Consider the following 26,426-nt stretch of genomic DNA (forward strand, 5'->3'; position numbering starts at 1 on the left):
AAAATTTGACATCTTTGACTTGTTTTGACCATATATCTAAAGCTAAACATCTCAGGGTTATGAAATTTTGACTTTTTTGTTCCTAGAATCATGAGGAACATTTTGAGATACTTAAATGTGCACAAAGGGTCCCCAGTGGACCCTTTATGAAATTATTTACACGTGTGAGGGAATTATTAGATACTATGCAGAAAGCTGCCGATTTACCTGGATCTGGGATATCACAGAGAGTGCCAGTAAATCCATCTGGACAAATGCAGACAGCACCTGGTCCACATATCCCACCGTTTATACAGCCAGTACCACAACCTGCAAGTGAAATATACCATGAAAAAATGTATGTATTATATAAGGGGGTATAGGAGTTTGGGTCAGCGATTTTTTTTCGCCTCACTATATAACACCTAAGTAGATCCTTGTCATTTGATTGGTTCATTGTAGGTCACATGTCATTCAATAAATAAACTATTTTATGGCCAATGTCATTAAACATGGAATTTTGTTATATGCATACGTTCTAAGATTGTATGCTTTTTCAGTCTCTATTCCTAATAGAGTCCGATCGGCCAACAGTATACGTCAATTCCCTGTTTACTTTGCCGTTACTATGAGGCTATATTTGTGATCATGAGTTCACAACCTTTGACAGGTAGCAGACGATTTTACGACCTGCTTGCAAATTGTCCGGTGCCGGTCAAAGCAATGTTGTGCTCATGAATGAAGATGACTTTGCAGCGTTAATTGACGCAGCTGATGTCACAAATAGTGAAGCAGAACTGGAGCAGTTGCTATCCCGATTTTACGCCGTTCTACGCAATGATGATGGAACATTGTATGGCAAGAAATCAATGCACGCAATTAGGTATGGAATACATCGTCACTTTGCAGCGACCAAGGACGTGGACATTACTAAATCTGACACATTTAAGGAAAGCAACAAGGTCATGAAGGTGTCAGGGGCGTCGCTGGACCAATATGATTCGCCGACAGAAACATTTTGTGAATTGTAGACCCAAATGTTTTTTACTAATATAACATTAACAATAGGCCTATTACGTAACAACAGAACAATTTCGTAACACATTGATCTTTTTCGGCCCCTGCAATTTGCCCCCCCCCCCCCCATACCCCCTCTAGCGACGCCCCTGGAAGGTGTACAAACCAATGATGGTGAAGCTGAAACAAGAAGGGAAGGGGACTTTGCTGCATAAGGCAGCCATATCTGACCTTGATATGGCCAAGATACGGCATTCGCTCGACATCAGCACACCAGAAGGACTGCAGAACAAAGTATTTATTGACATGATGATTTATTTTGCGAACAGAGGTAGGAATAATCTGCGTAGTATGGCAGTCGCAGACTTTGTGGTAATGTTGATGAACAAGGCTTACGTTACATTGTTCATCGTAACAACTCTCACAAAGTCCAGTGCGTGAAAATGAAGATGTGGGCTTTAACACATTGGGGAATGAGATGAAAGTCATTGGAGAGAAAGCAGGATGTTCAAGAAATTACACAAACTACAGTTCGAGAGCAACTACTTGTACCGTACTCGATGAAGCTGGGTTCGCGAATCGTCACATATTAATGTCGGTCACTGGTCATCGGTCGAAATCTGAAGAGTTATTCTAGAACCAGTGACCAGAACAAAAAGCTCATGAGTGCCGTCTTAGCAGAGCAAATGCAGGAGAATCATGCTCCACCTCCAGAGCCTGAGGAACACACTGTTCATGATCATGATAATTTATTGAGAGCGAGTCTGGTAATAGTATCTTGGAAAATATTCCAGACAACATCCTCACTAATTCCCAAGAGCAGCTCATCTTGAACGAGTCCAATTATAACATCCAAAATGCAATGCAACTTCTTCAGTGAAGCAGTTCCATTTCCATGGACCAGTCAACTTTTTTAACATATAACTTACAGACCCTTCAAGTAAGTATGTTGTTGTTTTTTTCTTCAATTTTTAGAACTTTGACTGTTTTAACTTTTGAACTTGAAGAAATGAATCTAGGTATTTTGGATGTATATTGGTGTGATCAACTTTGGAACTTGACTGTTTTGATGAATTTAATATTGGAGTTGCGGTATTTAACTTTTGAAATTGAACTTGACTTGAATCCGGATTTTGAATCTATGTGATATGTGCATGTATTATAAATTGGACAAGCCGGAAAGAAGAATTGCAGCAGATACCGAAATGTAAGTACATTTTCTTTATAATATTTTATAGGCTAATTCTCCAATCAAATGACAAAGATCCACTTTGATGTTATATAAAACAAATAAGGAATAACAACTATTCGTGCAATGGAAAGAATATTTTTATTCGTTGAAAAATGGAATGTTCCATTCAACTCGGTTGACTCCTCGTTGAATGGAACATTCCATTTTTCAACGAATGAAGATATTCTTATCATTGCACTCATAAACATTCATTATTTGTATACTATATCATGCCTGGTAACATTTTAAACTTGTTATTTTGTTTTTTATATAGCGCTTTGAGACTTGATTGTGTATTGCGCATGGTTATATTATTGTGGCGGAAATAGATTTAGAAGAGAGATGTCGCCCTTCAGTTATATCGGGTCACATGATTATAAGGGTATATAAACCTGTGCGCCCGATCATTCAGCGCACTTGCACTTCTTTACCCTGCGATCGTCGAGGTAGATAGGTCAAGATCCCAAGTCAAGATCCCTCCTCTCTCTGCAGGGTGCACACCAGTAAATAGCCCCCATTGACTTTCTGTACAAACAGGCTCCGGGAAAACGTCTATTTCTTGACTCCAGAGCGAAGATTAAGACATCCATTGTAGAAATTATATACGGAGTCCGGCATTTTTTTCCAGAAACATGCCGACTAGATCGTCCAATAGCCTATACAGCGTACGCCACTTCACAAATAGCTTGGTGTTTCTAAAATGTAACACATTTTGAAAGTTGAGCCAAATCGTCATAAAAAGTCGAATCCTGCACTCATTTTACACAGACAATCTATTTCCCAGGCCTAAATGAGGATTAAATATGAACAGGGCCTAATAGTTGGGGTTTTAAGCCTTTTCTAATGTATTAAATTAAGTCGTCTTGCACGTTTCCTCGTTTGAAACACTGATTTTTTCCTCCCAGGGTGTAGGAGACTTGTATTTACTGGTGTGCACTCTGCATCAATTCGGCTACCATACCTGGATCAGCCCAGAACCCTCAATAAATGATTAAGAACATAAGAGAATAGATCCGACACCCTGTCTAACTTTATTAGTGTGATCACTGACCAGGTATTCTGAAGACAGTGCGGATTGGCCGCACGCCCACACCATATCACCAAGTTGCCTTACGCTCGCTACTAGATAGATTCCGCCTCATTGGTGAGCAGCGGTGGGATTGTAAGCCTTAACAGAGCAGAACAACAAAAAGAAATAACAATGGATTCGGACGAAGAGAGAAAAAGAAGAAGAAATAGTAGAATGGATTCAGATGAAGAAAGGTGGATGGAGATTTTTCATGAGAGAGAACAATAAGAACAAATAGAAACTGAACAAATTCAGGAAATGGTAGAACAGTTGGAGTTAGAGTACGAGAAGGAGAGTCGATGAGAAGAGAGCAAGAACGATTAAGGGAGAATGATCAAATGGAAAGAGACAAAAGAGATACGAACTTGAGAAATGCAGCAGTTTGTATTCAATAATTTCGCCTTACGTCGGGGAGTAAAAAAACGGATGAAATCAACCGAAGACGATTGCAAAGATAATTTGGATGCAACACGGCCGATGAGAAAATGGCCGAGGGAGCAAACCCAGCACGACGACAGGAAACGCCCACTGGCTGTGGAAGAGCCACGGGGTTAGATCCGAATGTGTTCCTTGCGAAACCAAAGACAAGTCGTGGAGACCGGAGAGTTAAAGTGGGGTGATGTCAAAGACGCCGAAGCAACAGAGTTGGGGACATTCGAAGTGGAAGAACCTGTAGGAAATAGAGGTAGCAACTTCAATGTACCATGGCAATTTAAACGAGAAAAGAAAGTGTTAGGAAAGCAAATGTTCAAGAAAAGAATGGAGAAGCCCAGAAAATAATACGGAAGTCCTATTCCGGTGATGCAAACCTTCAAGAGTATTTGAGTCATTTTGAATCTTGTGCGGCATGGAATGCCTAGACGGAACGGCAAAAGGCCCAGATGAATGGAAGACCATAAAGCATCAAGATCTAGTAGGACGACTTGAAGGAATGTTCGGTGGTTAGGAAGAGATGTATATTTTGCTCAGCTGCGAGGAGGAGGCATTCCGTGTTGCATTAGAATCGGAAGCATTTTGGTAGCTGAGAGACAAAAGCACCCTACCAAATATGCACGAGTAGTAGAAACAACTGAAAGAGGAGGAGGAAAAGATCAAATGACGGAGGTGATCAGTTTGTTGAAGAATCTAGTCGAACGAGTGGACAAACGGTAATCCGATAAACATGATAAAGAGAAACAGACAAATAATTCTGGAAAGGATCGTACGACTGAGAATCCGTATGGAAATGGAAGTAGAGAACAGGGATATAGGGGGTATCGAGGTCGTGGAGGAGCGAACAGAGGAATGGCTGAACAAGTTAGAGGAGAAAGACGTGGACGTTGTGGATGTTTTTGACCATTTGACCGGCAGGGTCGCAGGACATGTGGGATCCGACGCAACAATAAAGAGAGAGAATAAAACACCCCAACTACACAACGCCAAAGAGTGCTACTAACAGTCAACATTAATGGGTAGATTTTCACGGGAAAATTTTCTGGACACGTGACCAATGCGTATCTACGGAAACTCTTACCATAACATTATTAACTTGAGAACTTGAGACAAGTAACTTATTTTTTTGCATCAAAGGAGGAATTCTTCCTATTCAAATACATTGGTAGACCAACCACTGTGCTCGGGGTCACGTTCAGTGGCGGCGCCACGGGGGGGCATGGGGGGCAAATGCCCCCCCAGTCAGAACTCTTGCCCCCTGTTGCCCCCCAGAAAAAACCCAAAATTACGAAAATTTCCACTTTTTACGGTAATTTTGCGCAAACTTTGTTGATTTTGCCCCCCCTGAAATTCACTTTGCCCCCCTAAGGCCCCCCCCCCGAAAAAATTTCCTGGCGCCGCCACTGGTCACGTTCCATAATGCTAATATGTCTGCGCCCATGGGTGTCACGTGTCCAGAAAATTTTCCCGTGAAAATTTACCTATTAATTTTGACTGACTAAAGCAAAGACTGGGCAAACATTGATTGTCATAGGACAGGTAGCTGAGATGCCTCTGAGTCGTCTTCTTGTTGATACGGGTATCACGGACACAATAATTTTTGAAACGTTGACAATAGTATCCGGTCCGATCACGACCAAACATACTTCTAGTAGGAGACACAGATGAACAGGTGGATGGGAGCCAATTAATAGTACAAGGGTGGGCAATGGTGAAAGTTACCATAGGCATCGTCGGCGTGCTCATGCCGGTAACTGTAGGTCAAGTGAAAGACGATGCATTATTGGGAATGGACTTCATGGAATTAGCCGGATGGGTGATAGATGTAGTGAAGAAGCAGTTACAGTTTGGAGAAGAGGTTGTGCAAGGTTATTCAGAAGAAAATCGCACATTGTTGCCAAAGTTACCATTCCTCGTGCATTGACCATTACACTCGGACATGAGATGATAATTATAGGGAAAGTAGATAAACTTCCTGAGATGCAAGGATATGGTGTAGTTGAGCAAGGTGAAAGTAAACTAAGAGATTCTGGAACTATTATGGCTAGAGTTGTTAATCAGGATAAAATTGATGTGAAAAACAAAATCACAATCAGAGTGCATAATCCGACTCTGTCTCTACTGCTGGTGAAAAAGAAAACCACTGTGGGAACATTGAGTCCAGTAGTTAGTCACTTGCTCTGTGGCAACTTGTTGTAATGGTTACATTACTTTGACTTTGACGGAAATTGTTGTTTACATGACTGAAAATATGACTCAAATAAGGAGGTGCAAGACGATTTAAGATTTTGTTGGTTAAAATTAAACAATTTGAGTTTTGTCTGTCAGTTAGTGGTTTCCAGTTAAGTTCAACACGGCCATCTCTGCTGAGGTGTGTCTGTGCTGTAACTATACTCTAAAAAATATTTTGCTGAGTGTGAGGAGTAAAGCGTGTTGAGTAATAAGTTGAGTAAAGATTAAGTCACAAAGTATGAAACACGAATTTCCGTATAACCTCTCACCCAAGTAAAGCCGTGAAAATTATGTTGAATAAAGCAGATTGAAAGTCTAGCTCAACGCTGCGTTTAGTCTCCACAGCAGCCAGTTTGGTTCCGCTCCCTCCACACAAACAGTCTGCCAATGATCACGAACTGGTCATTTTTGATTCGCTAACGATTTTCTGCCGACGTCATCCAGCTTGACGTCAAACAAAGCTTTCAATTGGTCGATCGGCTAGACGGCTACTTTATTATTCATGAGCAAGTTTGACCCGCCATCTCGCGGCATTCTCGCCAGCTGACTGAGGTCAATCAAGTTCCCGTATGTACAGCTCGACGGCTATATTCGTGTAGCTAATCAGAAACGGCGTTATAAGTGGCAATTGGCAGACTGTTTGTGTGGAGGGAGCGTAACCAAACTGGCTGCGGAGGAGACTACGCTGCGTTAACTTGACGCAGTGTCAGGTGAGGAGTTACTCCGCGTCGATCACAATCGTATGCAGCGACGCGTTGTCGGCCCACGTGCGTATATACCAGCGGAGTTGCAAGCATGGCAGACTTGTATGATCTAGGGTTTAGGGAAATTTCCCCCATTCTTGAAGGTAAGAGATGATTATTTTGACACGTAGGTTATGCAATTATTGTGCCATTGTGTGATGCAATGAACTTTTCATGTTTGGCATGATGAGATGAAGTTGGTGAAAGTAATGGAAATGAATTTATTTAAAGCTTACTCGGTCCGGTATGCTAATGCTATATGCATTTACCCTGTCCTGCATAAGATCATGCTGATATAGCTACTTGGTCATTCAGATGTGTGTAGTGTAGAGTAAAGTTGCTACTCAACTTTCGTTGCGTCACATTGACTCAACAAATGAGCTATGACCTTTTTACTCTAAGAAGGGGTACGATTTTACTCAGGTTGAGTAAAATAATGTGTAGAGTGTATCAGTAAAACTGAAACTATCAGTAAACTATACATTTACTGTAACTATCAGTAAACTATACATTGCGAATCTAATATATTTTGAATAAAATGCCATGCTTTTTAAGTTATGAATGAGAGAGTTGACAGGAAGTTGAATGAGTTAGATTGTTATGGGCATGATGGGTGTAAGCGCGAAAATGTTGAAGTTCAGGTCAAGGTCATCCGAGGTGAATTGAGTATAGATTGTCAGAAGGTCATTTGAGGTCGTCTAAGTATACTGTAGTGTCAGAATGTTCAAAGTTGTGTCAAGCGCATTTGATGTCAACTGAGCATTGAGAGGTAGATTGTCATAAAACGTGGTGCGTAATCACAATTAAGCGTCAAAACCATCAAGGTCATATCAAGGTTAACAGTTACTGATAATAGATAATTGGATTGTCATGAAACTTCTTCTTCTTCTTATACGCGCATACCTCAATTTGACTATTGTCGCCCCGGGGGGGGGGTACTCAAGTTTGGTTTTGGTAGGGACGTGCCGCTGAGATTTTGGAAGTAGACCCATAAATATAACAATTTTGGACCCATTGATATACCAAAAGTCAAAATTTTCGGCCGAATTTACCCAAAATTGTCTTAGTTTTTACAAATTTTCCCTAAATTTTGGGAAAATTTTGAAAATTTTGTCTAGATTAAGGAAAAATTGGGCTGTTTTTGAAAAAAGGACCCATTCATATACCAAAATAGGCTTTGAAAAAGGGGTCATTGATATACCAGAAGGCTGAAAATGCTACCCATGTTTGCGGCACGTCCCCGTATGGTCATTTGTACTGAGTATGAAACATAATCTTCATTCATGTCGTTGTCTTTTTTAAAGACAGTTCTTGTTTGGTAGGTAAATTCTTCAATCTGGTTCTGAACCCTCGATATATCATGTATATTAACCGTCTGTGAATTCTATGAAATTTGATGATGACTATTATCCATTTTCACAATTGGTATTTTAATTAGTATTTTGATTATTTTTATTCATTAGAGAATGAATTTGGAGAAAACCTTCTGATAATTACAAACACTCGCTGAGCAGCAAGACCTTCCCTCTAAGCTTTTAATCCGATAAGCTGACTATCTATTTGTTTTTATGAATTGGAAGATGATTCTTTGATGTATTTCTGAGCTCATTCATCTGAAATTACTGGAGCGTGAGCCACCCAGGCTGGTGGCTCAGCTTAATATTTTATTAACAGTAGGTATTCTTCAAATTCGTTATGAATGACTATTATTAAAATCATGTATTACAATTAGTGTTATTTTAACGGATGTGCTTACCCGTACAACCACATGAGCCGCCATCATCATCCACAATCGTTATCTCAGTTGTGGCAACAGTTCCGATTGTACATGTACTTGCGCCACAAGTACTCGATAACATTGTTATCATGAACGTCTCATCAACTTCCGGATCTGCATCATTCATAATATTCAGGGAAAATGTTTCACATCCATCTTGATTTCCATTTAGTCCACCATTGCCACCCGCGGCGCTTTCGGTGAATGTAAATGTGTTCGTGGCACTATCATAATCTGTCAAATCACTCCATTCAGCAGTGCCAAGAGTTATTTCAATCACTGTAGATATGCGAACAAATAACAATAATCAGTCATTTACGAGAAATGTTTCATACAAGTCTCCAGGTGATATAAATGACACCCGCAGTAATAAAAATCACTGACCAACTGGATTTGGACCTTAGACCTTCGGCTCACCGGACCGATGCTCTATTAACTGAGCTAATGAGTTAGATGGGGAATATCAGTGATGTCATTATCTAGGCCTATAGGCCTTCATTACAAAAACTGCCTTTTATCCGAGAAGATTAAAAAGAGGTTTTGTAAATCATTCCGAAATAAAGTTGAACTATGGGGGCAATTATGAGAATCTTTTTTTGTGTGTGAAGGGTCAGTTTTCTATCATCAGCAGTGACATTTTTTTGAAAACCTTTTTGCGAAACTTGTTTTTTGTCCGTCTAACTTCATCAAGTGTTTTAGCAGATCGTTTAATACATTGTTTGGTGTTACCTGTAAGCATCGCAAAATTGTCATATTCCTAACCCTTAACTCTAACCATAACCATACACCCTAAACCCTGAGACCAAACCTTAGAGAATTCGTGATTATGCTCCCGGGGGGCACTGGAATATGAAAGTAACGTACCTGTGCCCACCAGCGTACGAAACTATAGGGGTCTATCAGTGTAGAAAATTTCAGAAAAAATGGGGTCATTGCGTGTTGGCAATGTCAAATATGGAGTGATAGGGAGGGTCTAGAGTAGGATTTGCCAAAAATAACCGGGTCATTTCATGGGCACATGACGTATGTCAATATATGGGAGTGCCCCCCAGTGTCATCGCCCCGATATCTTCATGGTAGAAATCACCATGGTAGGTTGAATCCACAGCCACCCATGGCCATTTTATTCGGACCTTATGAGATGGATAATTAGCGAAGTGACCTGAGTAATTGATTTCTCGCTGTGTGAGTAAGCTTGTATACGACATTGTGGTCAATGGTTCCCTACAGGACCAACGCAATATAAAATTAGAGTTTTGGTCAGATTTTTGAGTTCAAAACGCACGGCCAATTTTCAAAGCGCACGCTAACGACTATCATATCTGTTCAACACGTATTTTCAAGTGTATGAGACCACATCTGGTTTCTTGAGACGAAATCATTTACGGGAGATATTCATCATTTTCTAACCCGGTATCCGAAGATTTTCGTCTGATATCAAAATCGTGCATAGCAATTCACGTGTATCGATCCCGTGTATTCATTTTAGTGTCTCTGCTGCACCAAATAATTATTAGCCAGGCGATGTCGGTGTGCCCCCCGGGATTATGCTTACGGTCATGTGTCATAAGTTGGGACCCTCTTTTGTGACATGCTATTAGCATAGGTCAAAACATGCATCAATTTTGAGATAAATGACTTTTTATGTACCAACATTTGCTGGAAGCATAAAGACCACAGATTACAATGACTTAAAATTGAAATCAATATTTAAGGTATGTGAAATAATAATATACATGGTTATACCAATTGACTTTTAATTAAGATGGTGTAGGCTATAATTTTGTATTTTTTCGCGCGGTTTCCCCGTTATTTTCGCGTCACGCGTTTTAACCATTAAGCTGAATTTATACTCCATCGCTGAGCGATGAGCGATTGGTTATTGACCAATGAGGTAGCACACTCTTCCAAACGCAACCAAAAGCGTTCTATCTCATTGGCTAAAAAACAATCGCTATCGCTTAGCGATGTAGTATAAACTCATCTTTACACTTGTAAGGTACGCTTGCAAGACACCAAAATTTTTGTACTCGCGTACATATATAGTAACGATTAACGAGGTATCAAAACATGCAAAGTTTTGTCACTGTATTATGAACAAGAATTCCTTTAAAATGGAATGGGCGCCCAATGGGTGATGTGATGTGCTGTAATGGGGGGGGGGGGCTCCCACTTTGGAGGTGACGCGTATATAGGGCTTGAAGACCCCTTTTTCACCATCGCTGTCACCCAAAGACCTCATTACCAGCACATGCTCTGTCACCCAAAGTCCCCATATTTTAATTTAGATCTGTCACCTAAAGACCTTGACCCACTGATAAATTATTTCCATCTGAACAGCAACGAGCCTCGTCTATCACTGATTTTGTTAATTCTTTTGAAATAACAAAGCCATTTAGATCCCGGGATTTAGATCTAGGAATTCAATTTTCAACGCTTCTTTAGGCTCTCACACAAAGACCCCATTTAAAAAGTCAAATTCTCACCCCCCCAATCACCCCCCCACCCCAATTTAGATCCAAACGGTCCCTCTCTCACCCAATGACCCCATTTTTTGTACATTTTGCTCTCACCGAATGCCAAAAATCATGCTCTCACCCTTGCAATGACCCCACATTTTTATATTTTGCTCTCACCGGATGCCCCTTATTGCACAGCTCTATACACCTACAGGCTGAGTCAAAAAGAAGTAAACTCGTGTTTGAGGGGCTCTAACTCGAGATCTGCAAAAACTGTGCTAAGAATAAAAATACCACTGAAAAGAGTAAATTCTACACGTCTAAATAAAGAAAAGAATGGTTGCAATTGCTCACAGCAAACTAAAGTTATACTCAATTGAATACAACCACCCATTTTTGTAGCTGCACACGGCTGATTGACTTTCATCCATTTCAATTTCGACGAATCAGCACAGTGCTAACAGGATTTATTGTTGAAAAGACAACTTTTGCTTTTAATTAATATTCAACAACGTGCACGACGGTACTATAGTTTGTAGGATACCAATTCAAGTCTTTACGAACGATCTGGCAGAAACTTGATTGGGGAATGTTGGGTACAGGATTGAGCTGATCTTTAGTCTTGCTGTAACGCATGTCTAACTCTAGCAATGTTCACTTGTGATCTAGCAGTTCGTGGTCTGCCTGAAACTTCCGGCTGTCTGTTCCTTAGTGTCCAATGCACATTGAGCTTGTTCACATTCTTATATACTGCTCCCTTCATCTACATCTACATAAATACTCAACAAAGTTGCATGAAAGCAATATCTAGTTGAGGTGATCAACATGAAACCTGGTTAGCTGTAGGAAATTGGAGACGAAAAAGACTCTGAACTTCAGTGGGACTCTTAGTTTCATAATACTTCGTCGACAGAAACGTGCGCTCCCGTGCTTTAAATTGTGGTGCCATGTTGTTATTTGGCTCGTTTTATTATAATATAGTGCAATGAGGTAAAATTCATATTGAAAAGAGCCCTTTAACATGTAGGAATTATTGATCGAAACCACACCTGCCACGGAACTTTATTTGCATTTGAATATCGCGCCTTACCAATCAATATAATAGGTAGGCCCCTACTTCATGTACTTGGGAAGTGAAACCGTGTGCAGCTACAAAAATGGGTGGTTGTATTCAAATGAGTATAACTTGAGTTTGCTGTGAGCAATTGCAACAATTCTTGTTTTAATTTAAACGTGTAGAATTTGCTCTTTCCAGTGGTATTTTCATTTTTAGCAGATTCCTTACAGATCTCGAGTTACAGCCCCTCAAACATGAGTTTACTTCGTTTTGACTCAGCCTGTATGATGCATTTCATATTGCAGTGTCATCCCGGGGCTGAAATGCAATCGTTTGGATACAATATTTTCTTTAAAACAATAATGTAACATTAGCATAGTAAGCAAAAGAAAGATTAGGAATGTAAAGCATATTTATTGCAGTGAGAGAGGTATAAATTCGTACTGCATTGGGAGGAAAGCGGTTGGTTTCAAATAAAAAGGAATAAAGATCGGGTTACCATTTCGGTATTGTTTTGACATTAATTGAGCTTAGGAAATCATGTTGTGGGGGTTGTTGGAGCAGAATTATTTTATTTAGAATCACAGAGATTTAGAATATAGGTTTGCATATTTAATTCTTCATTGTTTTCCAAATGGACAAATGATATAACTGTCGCTTGTAATACCTGACAATATTGCATGTTTGGTTATTGATTTATCGGAAAGTCGCCGCAGATATCAGGTTTTAGTATTGTATTGCTAAGTATGTTGGGTATGTATAAACGGGTTCATTCATAGGATTTCGGGCATGATCGCTGTTTATGTTTGTCAAACGTTTTATTTTAGTCATCTTTATTTGTTTTACAAATGTTTGCCAAACGTTTTAAAATTTAAATTATTTTAAATTATGATTTAAAGGCAAAAATATGACTTTTTAAAAAAAAATGGTAAAAAAATGTGATTTTGGGTGAAAATGTGATTTGTTTTCTTTCAAAAATTGATTTTTGGTCATTTTTGATCAAAAATGTGATTCTTGGACAAAACAATGTGATTTTTAGTCAAACTCAAAATGTAATTTTAGTCAAAATTTGATTTCGGGTCAAAATGTGATTTTTGGTCAAAATTTTTATTTGATGAAAATTCACAAACATCAATTTGATGATTTTCTTGACAAAACGTAAGATAAATGTTTTAAAATGTTACTATTAAACAATTATTTACAAATTATTAACAAACCGTATTTATTAATTGTTTGACAAACATTTATTTAATATACATTGCTAATAAAACGTTTGTCAAAAGGTAAAATGAATGTAAAATAAATAAAATAATAAATAAATACATAAATACCCCAATTATGTGTTTAGGGTGTATTTACTTTGTTTATTTGTTTAATGCTTTATTTATTTATTTATTTATTTATTTATTTATTTTTTATTTATTTATTTATTTATTTATTTATTTATTTATTTATTTATTTATTTATTTATTTATTTATTTATTTATTTATTTATTTATTTTTTTATTTATCTATCTATCTATCTATCTATCTATCTATTAATTGATACTTACTTATTTGCACATTTTGTGCATTGCCGCTGCTACTTTGCAAATCATGTAATCGATTGTGTTCGTATCCGGTGCTGTACCCTCATTCCCACTATAGGTTGCTGACCCAAAACTAAATACTGGGGAAATATAAAGGAGAGATTAGTATTCTGAGAAATATACGCAATAGGTGAAAACAATTTTTGAATATACCGCGCTGCGCTGATACGTTCACTTGCACCTGTAAGATAAGTATCTTTGAAAAGACCGGTATTGTATTCAATCTATGATTATAGACATACACATGTGATGAGTGCAACCTGCTTGTAGTGCGGCGCGGTATATTCAAAATTGTTTTCACCTATTGCTATGGTAGTTAATCCGATTTATTACGTAACTTCGCCAGCGTATACTAACCTTCGTTTTATCTTTTCTGTTTCGGTTTCGGTTTCCGGTTTCGGTTTCGGATCTCATTGTTATTTTGAAGTGTTAGCATGGTACGTGTGAACAATCCTTTTATTCTAGTCTTTTGTTGACTACATAAAAGTTGAACGAAGGGTCTTTTTATCTTTTCAGTTCAGTTCTGTAAGTCTATTGTTCAGATACGAAAACGCAAGGAATTCAGTAAGTTTACTGTAATCTGACTTCATTGTTAACTTTCAAGTACCAATCAGTTTATTTCAATAGAGGCAGATGCCTATGTCAATAAAAGCGGGAGAGACAAGACCGATTTAATGGTCTAGCGTCTTCTCATTTTTGCATTGCTAAATTGATCTACATTAAATTTGACAAAATGCATGCCAATCCGAATGATAATGTCCACTTTTTTCCCATAAAAACGTTGAAAATAAGCCTTAAATCACAAAAGGTCCCCGTATGAGCCTGTCGCGCCCCAATGCACTTGTCCACAGTGTCGCCCTTCCCTCGTATCAATGTCTATCTCCCTATTTTGCTTCCTCCTGCCCCCTCCCCCCGTGACCAGTCTCCCCACTCCCTCCCCAATCCCTACTCTCTCCTCTAGAGCTTTCTCTTTCTAGTCTTTCCGTCTCTCCCTCTCCTCTCTTTCTTCCTCACCCCCTCCCACTCTCACTTGTTCAGTCTCAAGTATCTCCCTCCCTCCCTCCTTCCCCTCCCTTGCGAAATTTATCAGTATCTGAGACTATTATAATAGTCTCAGTCAGTATGATCCATGACTGAAAATAAGCTCTGGAAAAATAAACATTTAAAATAAACCCGAGTCTTGCATATTGGCCCAACCAATTATCAGATTAGCTTGCCATTGGTACGAATGAATAGAATACATTATCTTTGCTCCACTGCAATTCTTTTGTATTGCATTTCAATATAAAACATGATTACCAAATCACCACTTGTACGCGCCTCATTGGGAGATATTTGACTATTTCAGACACTCGTTTCATCGCCAATATGAAAAACTTTTGCTTATAACTTGGCAACATGGTTAGTATATTAGCAATGCAAGACTATTTTTACGAGCCACTTACGTCTAGGCGTAAGTGCATAATACACCAAACACAAGTCAATTGAATCCGTACAATTTACCGCGAATTTAGGACAGTAAAATTTAGACTCTTCTTTTGTCTAGATTAGCACCCAACCGCACATCTCAAGGTTTTATGTAAAAAATCAATGTAACTTTATACCAAAACGAAAACTGAAATTCACGAGCTTCAAATTTTCAGTAACTAACAAAAGGCTAGAATAAAAGATTGGTCACACCTGGGAGACTACCACTTCAGAATAACAATGACTTACAAAAACGGATACGGATACGGAAACAGAAACTGAATAGATAAAACGACGGGAAGATAACTTCTGTTTCGGTTTCGGGAGTTATGTTAATTTCTGACATGCGAACGTGAGATGAGAGGGTTGAGTGCTAATCTAGACAAAAGAAGTGTCGAAATTTTACGGTCGTAAATTCGCGATCAATTGTACGGCTTTAATGGACTTGCGTTGGTGTATAGGTACTCCAGCCTAGGCAGGAGTAGCTCGTGAAAATAGCCCAGCGTAGAAATATACATTAATATACATTAATCAATAGTAGGCCTAATCAGTGTTGCCAAGAATTACGTATATATACTTGTTCGTGCAATCGCGCAAAAATCGGTTATATTATGATTATGTAGAGATTAAACGGGGAATTATTTTCGTCCCAAATACACCTTAAAACTTGGTAATATGCAACACCAGAGAAGTGCGTTGAAGTAAAACTAATAGGATTTCTTTCATTGGAATTGGTAATCTGATAATTGCTTCAGGCAAAATTGCCAGACTCAAATCTATTTTAAATGTATTATGTGACGTACATGTCAAAAGGAGACACTTTTGGGCAGGTTAACAATTTTGATGTTTTTACATATCTTAAATATAGAGATATTTTGCTCCACAACACCGTTTTCCCCAATGAAATCGGACATTCCTAAGCGAAGATATTGAGTTCGTAAGTTATGATATTATAACATTGGATATTGACAGCGTTGAGAGTAGGAATTACCTTGAAAAATGTCTCAAAAATACAAGATGCCAGTTATATTCCGGTCTGAAACTATCAGACAATATTTTAAACATTAATAACATCACAAATTCGCAACAAACCCAAATTGTGAAAAATTCACCACGAGGCAGACTTTCGGCTATTTCTCCATTTACATGTCACATATTATTTGAGAGAGTGGGGATGATGAGACGAGGAGAGGAGAGGAGAGGAGAGGAGAGGAGAGGAGAGGAGAGGAGAGGAGAGGAGAGGAGAGGAGAGGAGAGGAGTGGAGTGGAGAGGAGATCGAGAGAAGAGAGGAGGGCGAGCAGAGCAGGGAGGAGTTTTGTTCCGTTTATTTTAATTTTCCACGTTGATCATAGGCCTACTGCTAAAACAGTGAGAGGGGGAGAATGGTAAAGGAAATACAACATCCAATATAATTCAGATAGCCACATAATTCAAAAGATGGCACAGGTGAGAGTTGGGGAGGGGGAGAGACAGAGACATACAGACTAGAAAGAGAAGAAAGCGAGAGGAGAAGAGGCAGGGGTCCATTTTTTAAATGTCACAGTAATATAGACCTGATGTAGGCCTAGCTGCCTAGTTAAATGAAGGACATGGATAAGATTGCCTACTTGCGGCGCCAGTGTTGCATATAATTGACTTATCCAACCTTTATTGACAGACATAAGTGTGATTGACAGTGATTACCTCTTGAAATGAGAAGCATGATGCCCCAAACGTAACAATGAAGTCAACTTACACACCATCATCATAACATTATGCCTTATATGTTAGAAAAATAATTATCAAGCACGAATCACATTGTTTTATTTAAAACAAACTCATATTGACCATAAAAACGAATAAAAACAGTCGGCTGTCAACACGCGATATTCAAAATTCCCGCGCCGAAATTGTCTAAGTGCAATGACGTAATGGTTATTTGTGTTCAATTGTCGTCAGCCTTCATTGTATTATTGGGAGGTCATCGCCCGGGAATTTTGAATATCGCGTGTTGAGAAACAGATGTTTTTATTCGTTTTTATGGTCATTATGAGTTTGTTTTAAATAAAACCATGTGATTCGTGCTTGATAATTATTTTTCTAACATATGAGGAATGATGTTGTGATTGCTGGAGACTTCCTTTAATCCCTTGCGTTTTCGTTTCTGAACAATAGAGCTCCCGAAACAGAAAAGATAATACGACAGTAAGAATTTGTCGTTAGATAATCTAGCCAGTGACTCGGCACAGTGTCGACGCCCTATACGATAAATATAAATTTAATACTCCGTTGGTGAGCGACGGGCGAGTGGTAGTGAGCGACAGGCGAGTGGTATTTCACTGAACGCAAGAAAAGGAGTTCTATCTGATTGGCTAGCAATCGATCGCTTAGGTCGCTCAGTAGTCAACTACAAACTCAAAATGGAGCAAGGTATTCAATTCGATTGAAATCGATTATTCTCTTATTGACGTAGATAAAGAGAGTGATAGTGTGTCAATAATGTACATTGTATTGCACCTGGTTTTACATGCATTCCTTTATATAAATATTTTCTCAAAGAGTTGAATATTATCACATTTTTTACAGCGGATTTCAAATGTTTTACATCAAAATTGCAGTTAAACATATCCACAGCAAAATACCGGTCCTCACTAATTAGTTAATTTAATTTCCAGGTAGTTAATTTAAACGAAACCTGTGATTTACGTGACAACAAATAAAATTTTCTTGCAATAGAAATATCATATGGGATACTGATATGGTAGGCCGCAACCGCCACAACGTGGAGCTGCTACGCGTAGCTGACTTTTTGCTCCGTGGAGCCAAATTGACCAATCATGATCATGTTAGAGTTTTTCATTACTCGGAGGTAAAACTGACCAATCAAGTACGACTTACTCATTTTTTTTTTTTCCATTACGTGAAGCGAATTTATTCATTAAGAATTTGCCAGACGAGCGTCACGTAGTTGCAAGATAGGCCTATCCTCGGTCACGAAAGTTATGATTCAAAAAGTAGTTTATGAAAAGTACGAACCGACTTATTATTAAGATGGACATGCACTCATAAGAAACTCATACCGGGACTCATACAGTATTGTACATAACTATATAGCTAGGCAGAGTGGTGGTAAACCATGCACACAGTTCTGCGATCTGCAGTGTATCGCCGGGAGCTAATTTGTATAACTTGCGCGGTGTGGCCTGCGGAATTCGACCTTCAGCAAACTGCAAACCAGTTCGGATTTACTTTATATACTAGTAGTAGGCCATACATACTGTATATTACTGTCCGTTTTCCTATACACAATACTCAGTGCGCTCACCATTGACGCGTGACCTCTACAAATAGTGTATGTTAGAAGTATAGGCCATTGCCTAGTTGACGTCACTGTGTAAAAAATAACCGCCCAATATTTAAAGTATTCTCTGAAATTCTAGAAAATATAGTTTTGTAACATGTCCTACATTTTTAGCTAATTTAGGTGTTTGGAAATATTGGTACTTTTGTACCAAAAAATATGAAGAAATTATTTCTAAACCGTGTTAAGTCATTAAGCTTCTCATTTTCAAGAACGCTGGTTAACAATAAGCAGACTATTGTCTCATTTCGTAAACAAAAGCCCACAGTATTGTTACCTTGCGTTCGCTTTATAATCGTTCACCCAACTGAAACTATAATACCAGCTCATTGCTCATTGCACAGGTAAAACAGACACAAGTGCAGTGTGTATTTAACCAGAGAAGATCTGATGTAACATAGTTGAGCTGTTGTCATTGAGTGTTATCTTGGTTTAATAGCTTTTAATAGGGTTTAAGTCCTTCAAAGGTCGTGGTGAGTTCTACTGTAGACATGACTGCATCATGATTATTTAAAGTCAACAAAATTCAACAATATGATCACCGTGATAGTATGAGAGTATCAGTACCGTGGGTGTCAGTGATCCTGGCCTGACACAGTAGACAAACAAACAAACAAACACGCCACACACATGACACATGCATGCAAGGTAACATTGACTATACACTAATCAAACAATGGTATTGATCCTGTACAACTGGTCGTGGTTTATTTACAATCGATTCATTTAAAATCCCCATAGTAAACATTAATTTTGGCAAGAGTTTTCTCTCTCTGGAACGAGGATGCATCCACTGGCTCCGCGTAATGAAAAGATCTAACATGATTGGTCAATTTAGCTCCGCGAAGCGAAAAGTAAGCTACGCGTAGCAGCTCCACGTTGTGGCGGTTACGGCCAGCCATATATTGATCATGCGAAAATCGTAAAACATAGAATAGAAACAGTGTGGCAGGCTCTCAAAATCTCAAATTGTATGTTTAGCCTGAGTCGCACGGCCTATCTCGAACAAAATCATCATGCGTAGTTGTTGAAAAACATGAGGATTCATCGTACTATCACGGCAATTTTAACACGAAGATATAGGGATGATGACGAACGGTGTGCTCAGGTAGGTAAAGAAAAGAAATGACGACAAAAAAGGTAGGCCTACTATAATGGATGGGTTACGGTTCAGGTTGTGGTTTAGGGTACGTGATGGGATGGGAGTTACCCGGGGGAGTTACGAGATTACAAAGATGAAGAAGAAGCTACAAGAAGTTACAAGCGAAATGTAAGAAAGGGTAGATTTATAACATAATGGGAACGAGGTTAAATAAATAAATAAATAACATGGAAACGGATAATAACAAGCTAAGCATCTTTTTTTTTAATTGGAACAAAATAGGTCCATGTAGAAGAAACTGGAAAGAAAGAAAGACGCTAAAAAGGAAGTGTAAGGGACAGATTCAGTCATTCATCCTGATTTAGTGAACGCTCCCATTTACTCGTCTAGCGGGGACGCTAGTTGTTGTAATAACCAAAAATCAAATTTGAAGCACAAACACAAATTTGTATAACAAAAATATGCTAATTTTATGCAGATTCCGCGAAAAGTCATAATATGACTTTTTATTATTTGTATCCATGCACATTTTGGTAGAAATAACTTGCCTATTTATGAAATTTTTATGTTGTACGACCGTTGCTGCATAGAGCATTAATTCGATGGTTCCTCAACTTTCGCCCTGTTTTGTTGGAATCGCAGCTTCTCTATCAGTGTTCTCTATTATACGGTATCCCGGTACGGTATAGAGTCCCTGGACTCCCTATACCCCCTGTGGACTCTCCACAGGGACTCTACTCTGCTACTATTATAGAAGTCATAGCGCCCTCTTGTTTGCAAAATGTAATAGTTTAAAATGTAACTAGTAACAAATGCATGGCGCGAGCCGGGAAGTTCAAACTTGCTGAATTGTTGGTTTTGAAACGTAAACAAAGCCGAATGCCAAAACGACTCCATGCAGAAAATCACTTCTTTTATAAAACTAAGCATAATTACAACCATCACTTCATGGAATATTTAAACACCAAAGTCATATCTAGCACATAAAAAGCTGCTGAAAATTCATCAGATAAGCGAGAAAGGCGGGGAGAAAGGATCAATATTTCCTCACATTTTCGGTCAAAAGATTTTAAAAAAAAATCACTATATTTTTTGGCCTAAACATTGGCCATAAAAATTTCCCATACACCACCAATTCCATGAGTTTGGTCCTCAAAAATTAACTGAGTAAGGCCGTGTAAAATTAATATTTTGGTTTCGTCCATCCTCCTCCTCAATTTCTGGGATTTGTCAGATTTTTTTTTTTTTATAGATTTTTCAATTTTTTTAGACTTTGGAATGATTTATGAAATCTTCATACATATAAATAAGTTTATTAGAGAACAAGCATCACTTCCAAGTCTTTTTGTGGTACTCTATGGGGTTTATCCCTCAGAATCTCACATTTGAAAAAAAAAAAAAAAGGGCCTCATCGTTTCCTCGAGCACTGTTGGAGAAGACCGAAAACAACTGACTATGCTAATTTTACATTGAAAAAATAAAAAATAAAAAACACCTCCCTCCCTCATTAATTCATGAAAATCCTCTGGACGAGAACCAAAACATTAATTTTATACGGCCTAATCTTCAAAGTGTTTTCGGTCATGTTTAAATCTCTTAGTTTCATTTCCACACGCTGTGCGTTTGTTACTAGTTTCAGCACTAATACTATGGAAGTCTGATGAATAATTTTTTTGTGTTAAAACTGAAGCATCCTATGTATAAAAGAATATGTGAATATTAACTGCACATTCAGGTAGAGTATTTTATTTTAATTTTGCCCAATTTTTTTAATTTAGTGAAAATGAGACTGAAAAGATGATGAAAATTCTATGTAAAAATTACATTTGACCCTGCCAAAGATTACTTTTTCGTTTTTATGGTAATCTGATCTTTTATTTTCAGAAATAAACTTTGGGGTTTAATGTGGACTTTTTGCATAAAGTATATTATAACAAGAAATGTCTTTAAAAAAAGACAATGCCTCCAAGATACCAGTGGGCACCTTTTGTTATTAGTTAAGGAGACACTTATAATGCTAGCTTTAAGGTAACGCTATTGGATATAGATTTTTGTCTGATTGAAATATGTGAGTCCATTCCCTCCTGATTACAAGACTGAAAATTTTATTTTAATCGGATATTCGGTTACCAAAATATATGGCCTGTCAAAATGGCGCGAAACCAAGAAGTTGGCAACAAATTTCTTTTATTTTTGATATGCAATGATGTCAGGTAGGCCTTATTTTCTAATTATATATGCAAGAATTGTACAAAAGTAGAATGTTCAGATCGGCTACAAAATAAGATATAAAACCCATGAATGCCTTTTTCCATGCAAATTTCCATTTGCATAATTAATTAGGGCCCTAATCAACTTTTCTAATAAGTGGCCCAAATTAATTATGCAAATTGAAATTTGCCAAACGCAACCATAATTTTGTAGTAGGTCTACAGTGTGTGTTCTACCCATGTACCATGCCTCAGTAGGCCTACTATAGCTCTTTTAATTGTATCTGAAATCTTTACTTTGCATAATTCATACATGTAATTAGAAAATCATCTGGCAACTGGACTTGTCAAAAATATAGAAAATAAAAAAGAAAGTTGTTGCCAATTTTTTGTTTTGGGTTCGCACCATTTTGACAGGCCATATCTCAAGAACCGAATGTAATCTACAGGGCATAAGCTTTAACATATTATTTAAATAGAAAGAAAATCTAAATTTGTGCATTAGCCAATAGGGCCACGGTCACCTAAAGCCATCTTGCAATCTTTGCAGATAATTCTGATGTATGAAATAAGACCTTCAAACTTTCAGATATGAAGAGTTCCAGATGCAGGCAGCCGTTTCTGTTTTTTAAATTCATATATGCCTAAGTTGTAGGCCCCTATCAAGAGTCATTTCTCGTGGATTTTTTGACTGAAAATTACGATTGTAACGTTTCAGATTTTTTTAATGCTTGTTTATTATATTTTGTATTCAGGACTAAAATAATATTAATATTATTATATTTAGGGGGGTCTTTTTATAGGTCATTACTCTTTTGTATGTGTAATTGAATAAAAATAAAAAACATTGTTTTGTTTTGTTTCCTTCATTTGTGCTTTGTCTTGCATCGAAAGGGCCAATATCAACACCTTGTTTGTAAGAAGTATTGTGTGGGAAAGATGATTCTTGCATTTTATTTTTGATGTTTATCTTAACAAACAAAAAGCAAATTTCTCAGTCAAAGTCTTGAAACGGTCATGGGTATGCATGCAAAAATATTGCAACAGTACTCAGTAGAACATAAAACACAACCACGCATGGGAATTGGGGAAGCAAATACTTTAAAACGAATTATTCCGAATTATATCAACGCAATAAAATTGCAATACTTTAGTACATGTATTTGAACAGCAATGCCCGGGCAGCAATGAAGCCGGCCATAGGCGCGACTAGGCGTATCATACCATACATTGCAGTTCAAATGCATCGGATCATGATTGTGGCCTAGTCGAGCCTAGCATGCATGCCAGTCGGTCTGCTGACTCGGCGCGGCACACAAATACCCCCAATTTTGCACAAAACAATCCATGATGTCAAATTATCACATCCAAAGTGTCGCCATGAACGTCAGCTTCAACTTCTCCAGCCAAAGTTTTTGCATTAATAATCAGGTTTCATGTAATCATGAAATTAAACCTTGTTTGAGGTGTATTCCCATTGCCACAGCATAACGGTTTTCCAACTTGTCTTCAACGATAAAGCTGCTGATCACACCGAAGGCATTGAGGTGGTGTGGCTGCTGATGAGCGCTGAGGCTACAACCTATAATTAAAGACCGAATTAAAAAAGACTAGTTTGCGTCTGACGTCATGACAAAGGCGCGCCGTGATTGGTTGCTGACCTGTGCAGTATGGCATTTTTGGTCTGGTTTACAGGACGGCATACGCAAGCTAGTCTTTTTTAATTCGGTCTTCAATTATACAACATATGAGTTTGAAAATATTCTAATGCATAATTCATTAACTTGATAGACCCACGCCATTGGCGCCACGTGCTAGGCGTTTCTAGAATCCCTATAGAATAAGATTAATTTTAATGCTAATTTATTGCACATGCTGAGGAAGCGTGATTACCTTTTTGAACATTCGGAAATGGCGATAGGCGAATTTATATATGGCGCAAAGAGGTGGGGGATATATATTGGGCTCTCGATATTGGGCGGAAATTAGAGTACTTGTCAGAATATAAATTTGTACAATCGGCCTACATGCCGCGCAATGTGCGGCATTTTAGGTGTAAATTTCAAAGCATACTACCTCCTGCGGAGGCAGAAAAACCCATCAAAACTCCGAGATAAAAATTGGAGTTTAGATTCCTCATCGCAATCCAATTCATACTCTCGGGCCCAGACTGCATGGATGTTACGAACCGACAGATATCGGCTGTAAAGGAGACTAGCCAATTCTATCAAGTCTATGATAAGTAGCAGAGGATGATTTAAGGAAGCCCCATCATGCACTGCAAACGTGTTATCACCAGAGTTTCAACTGCCACTTTACTTTTCAAATCCCATTGAATTCTGTGCAACTGCAAAGATGTTGTTTAAGAATTGTGCGCACGGTGTGTCATTATTACTTGGTCGATTTCAGATCTAAAGTGATGTATGCATGAAGGATAATTCACACCTTCTGTAGGTAACATAAAATGTGAAATCGACTAGCATTGTGAATGCGTTTTTATTGTAAATATATCAGTCCAAATTCAAATTTAACCATGTCCGTCAATGCAATGTGCGCGCAGTGGTGTCGTGTTCACTCACACAGCTGTGCTAACCGCAAGTCAACACAGTGGCGTGGTGGGAAGTGCTTAAATCATCCTCTGGATAACTAGTAATTACTACTCTTTTGTAATGACAGTCAAACAGATTTTTATTCAATCAAAACTCTTATTGATTGATCGATAAATGTTCATTTTAGGGACAGTTGGGCTAGCTTTTTTTCAGTATGATTGCTTGTTATAGCTGTTTGTCACAACCTGCGACAAGTGAACAATGAGAGATTTGAAGATGTTGTTTTGTATGAAAAAAGAGATACATGAAGAGCTTTGTTTCAAATCCCTTATATCCACTTGAGCAATTTTGAGAAAACATCAAAAAATCATCAAAAAAGGTCTGATATATGGGGGTTTGCAACAAAAGCAGTTTTTGGCGGGATGCTTGGGTTGGATCATCGAGATAAAAAATGATGAGTATCCCGCCAAAACCTGATTTTGTTGAAAACCCCCATTATAGCCTGTCAGTGATTTTTTGATGATTTTTTGATGTGTTCTCAAGTGGATGTAAGGGGTTTTGAAACAAAGCTCTTCACATATAGCCGCCGACAAGTGCCTCATTTTATAAGTTGTACGCCACTGTACATAATTGATTGATCGATGTTCATTTAGGAACAGTTGGGCTAGCTTTTATTATTTTCGACGAAGGAAGGAGTGGATGACGCCTGCAAGCGATTATTTTTTTCCGTAACAACATTTGCATCGCACAAGTACATAGGGTCCACAACTTATAAGTTCCCTCCTAAATCTATCTATCTATCTATCTATCTATCTTTACTAATAAAATAATAAGCGGGCTGTATCTGTCTATCTGTCTGTCTATCTGTCTGTCCGGCTATGCGTTCCGCCGCGCTTTGACGCATCGAGCCAAAATTTCGGATATGGGTAGGTGACGGGAAAAGCATGTTGACTGGGTGGTTTTCGAAGGGCCCCTCGAGGTCAAAGGTCATCTAGGGGCAAAATACCCCAACTGGATAGCAAAAGCAGCAGCAAGTGGATACAAAGATGTGTAATGGGCAACTATGGACAAGTTTCATTCAGCTTTTGGCTGTCTGCCCAATTTGAAATGCACTGTAATGTCTACCCAGAATGCATTGCTGCAAAGCTACAGGTGCACTAGTACTAATAAAATAATAAGCGGTCTCTATCTGTCTGTCTGTCTATCTATCTGTCTGTCCGGCTATGCGTTTCGCCGCGCTTCGACGCATCGCGCTGAAATTTCGGATATAGATAGGTATTGGGAAAAGCATGTTGGCCATGTGGTTTTGAAGGTCATCGGAGGTCAAGGTCAAAGGTCAAAATTTCAAACTTTGTCCGATCGGGCTCAAACTTGGTGGGTGGAATCCTTCATACGAGGGGAATATATGACCGAAATAAAATCAAGGTCAACCGAGGTCAAAGGTCATTACGGAGGGGGTCAAATTTCAAACTTTGTCCGATCGGGCTCAAACTTGGTGGGTCGAAACCTTCGTATGAGGGGAACATGAAAAACATTATATGGAGGTCATCCGAGGTCAAAGGTCATGGATTTCAAACTTTGTCCTATCGGGTTCAAACTTGGTGGGTGCAATCCTTGATACGCGGGGAATATATGCGCAAAACAAAATTGAGGTCAACCGAGGTCAAAGGTCATGCAGGGGCTAAATTTAAACTTTGCCCTATTGGCCTTAAACTTGATAGGTGTAATCCTTCGTATGACTGAGGGGAGCATGAAAAAAATTGCACCAAGGTCATCCAAGTTCAAAGGTCATCTGGGGTCAAACAGTGTCGCTATCATGCCAGTGCTCTCACAGCATCTGGGCTCTCATAGCCGCAGGTGCACTAGTACTACTAAAATAATAGCCGTTGTGTGTCTCTCTGTCTGTCTGTCTGTCCGGCTATGCGTTCCACCGCGCTTCGACGCATCGTTCCGATATTGCAGCCATAGATGGGTACCGGGCGGGCGCTGTTTACCGGGTACTTTTAAAGGTCATCGGAGGTCAAGGTCAAAGGTCAAAATTTCAAACTTTGTCCAATCGGGCCCAAACTTGGCGGGTGGGATCCTTGATACGAGGGGAATATATGCCCAAAATAAAGTCGAGGTCAACCGAGGTCAACGGTCATTACGGAGGGGTCAAATTTCAAACTATGT

At 38.6% G+C, this 26,426-nt stretch overlaps 1 long non-coding RNA gene across 1 annotated transcript in view; it reads right to left on the minus strand.

The window, feature by feature from the left end:
- Positions 1-231: 231 nt before the first annotated feature.
- Positions 232-26,426, minus strand: part of LOC140154308 (uncharacterized) — a 32,689-nt gene continuing 6,494 nt past the window's right edge. The window contains exons 2-4 of the long non-coding RNA XR_011859303.1: positions 13,550-13,665; positions 8,460-8,759; positions 232-309 (exon numbers count right to left, since the gene is read on the minus strand). This is a non-coding gene — a long non-coding RNA (uncharacterized lncRNA). The remainder of the gene's footprint in view (positions 310-8,459; positions 8,760-13,549; positions 13,666-26,426) is intronic.

Source organism: Amphiura filiformis, chromosome 6, assembly GCF_039555335.1.
Source record: "Amphiura filiformis chromosome 6, Afil_fr2py, whole genome shotgun sequence".
Classification (NCBI taxonomy): Eukaryota; Metazoa; Echinodermata; class Ophiuroidea; order Amphilepidida; family Amphiuridae; genus Amphiura; species Amphiura filiformis.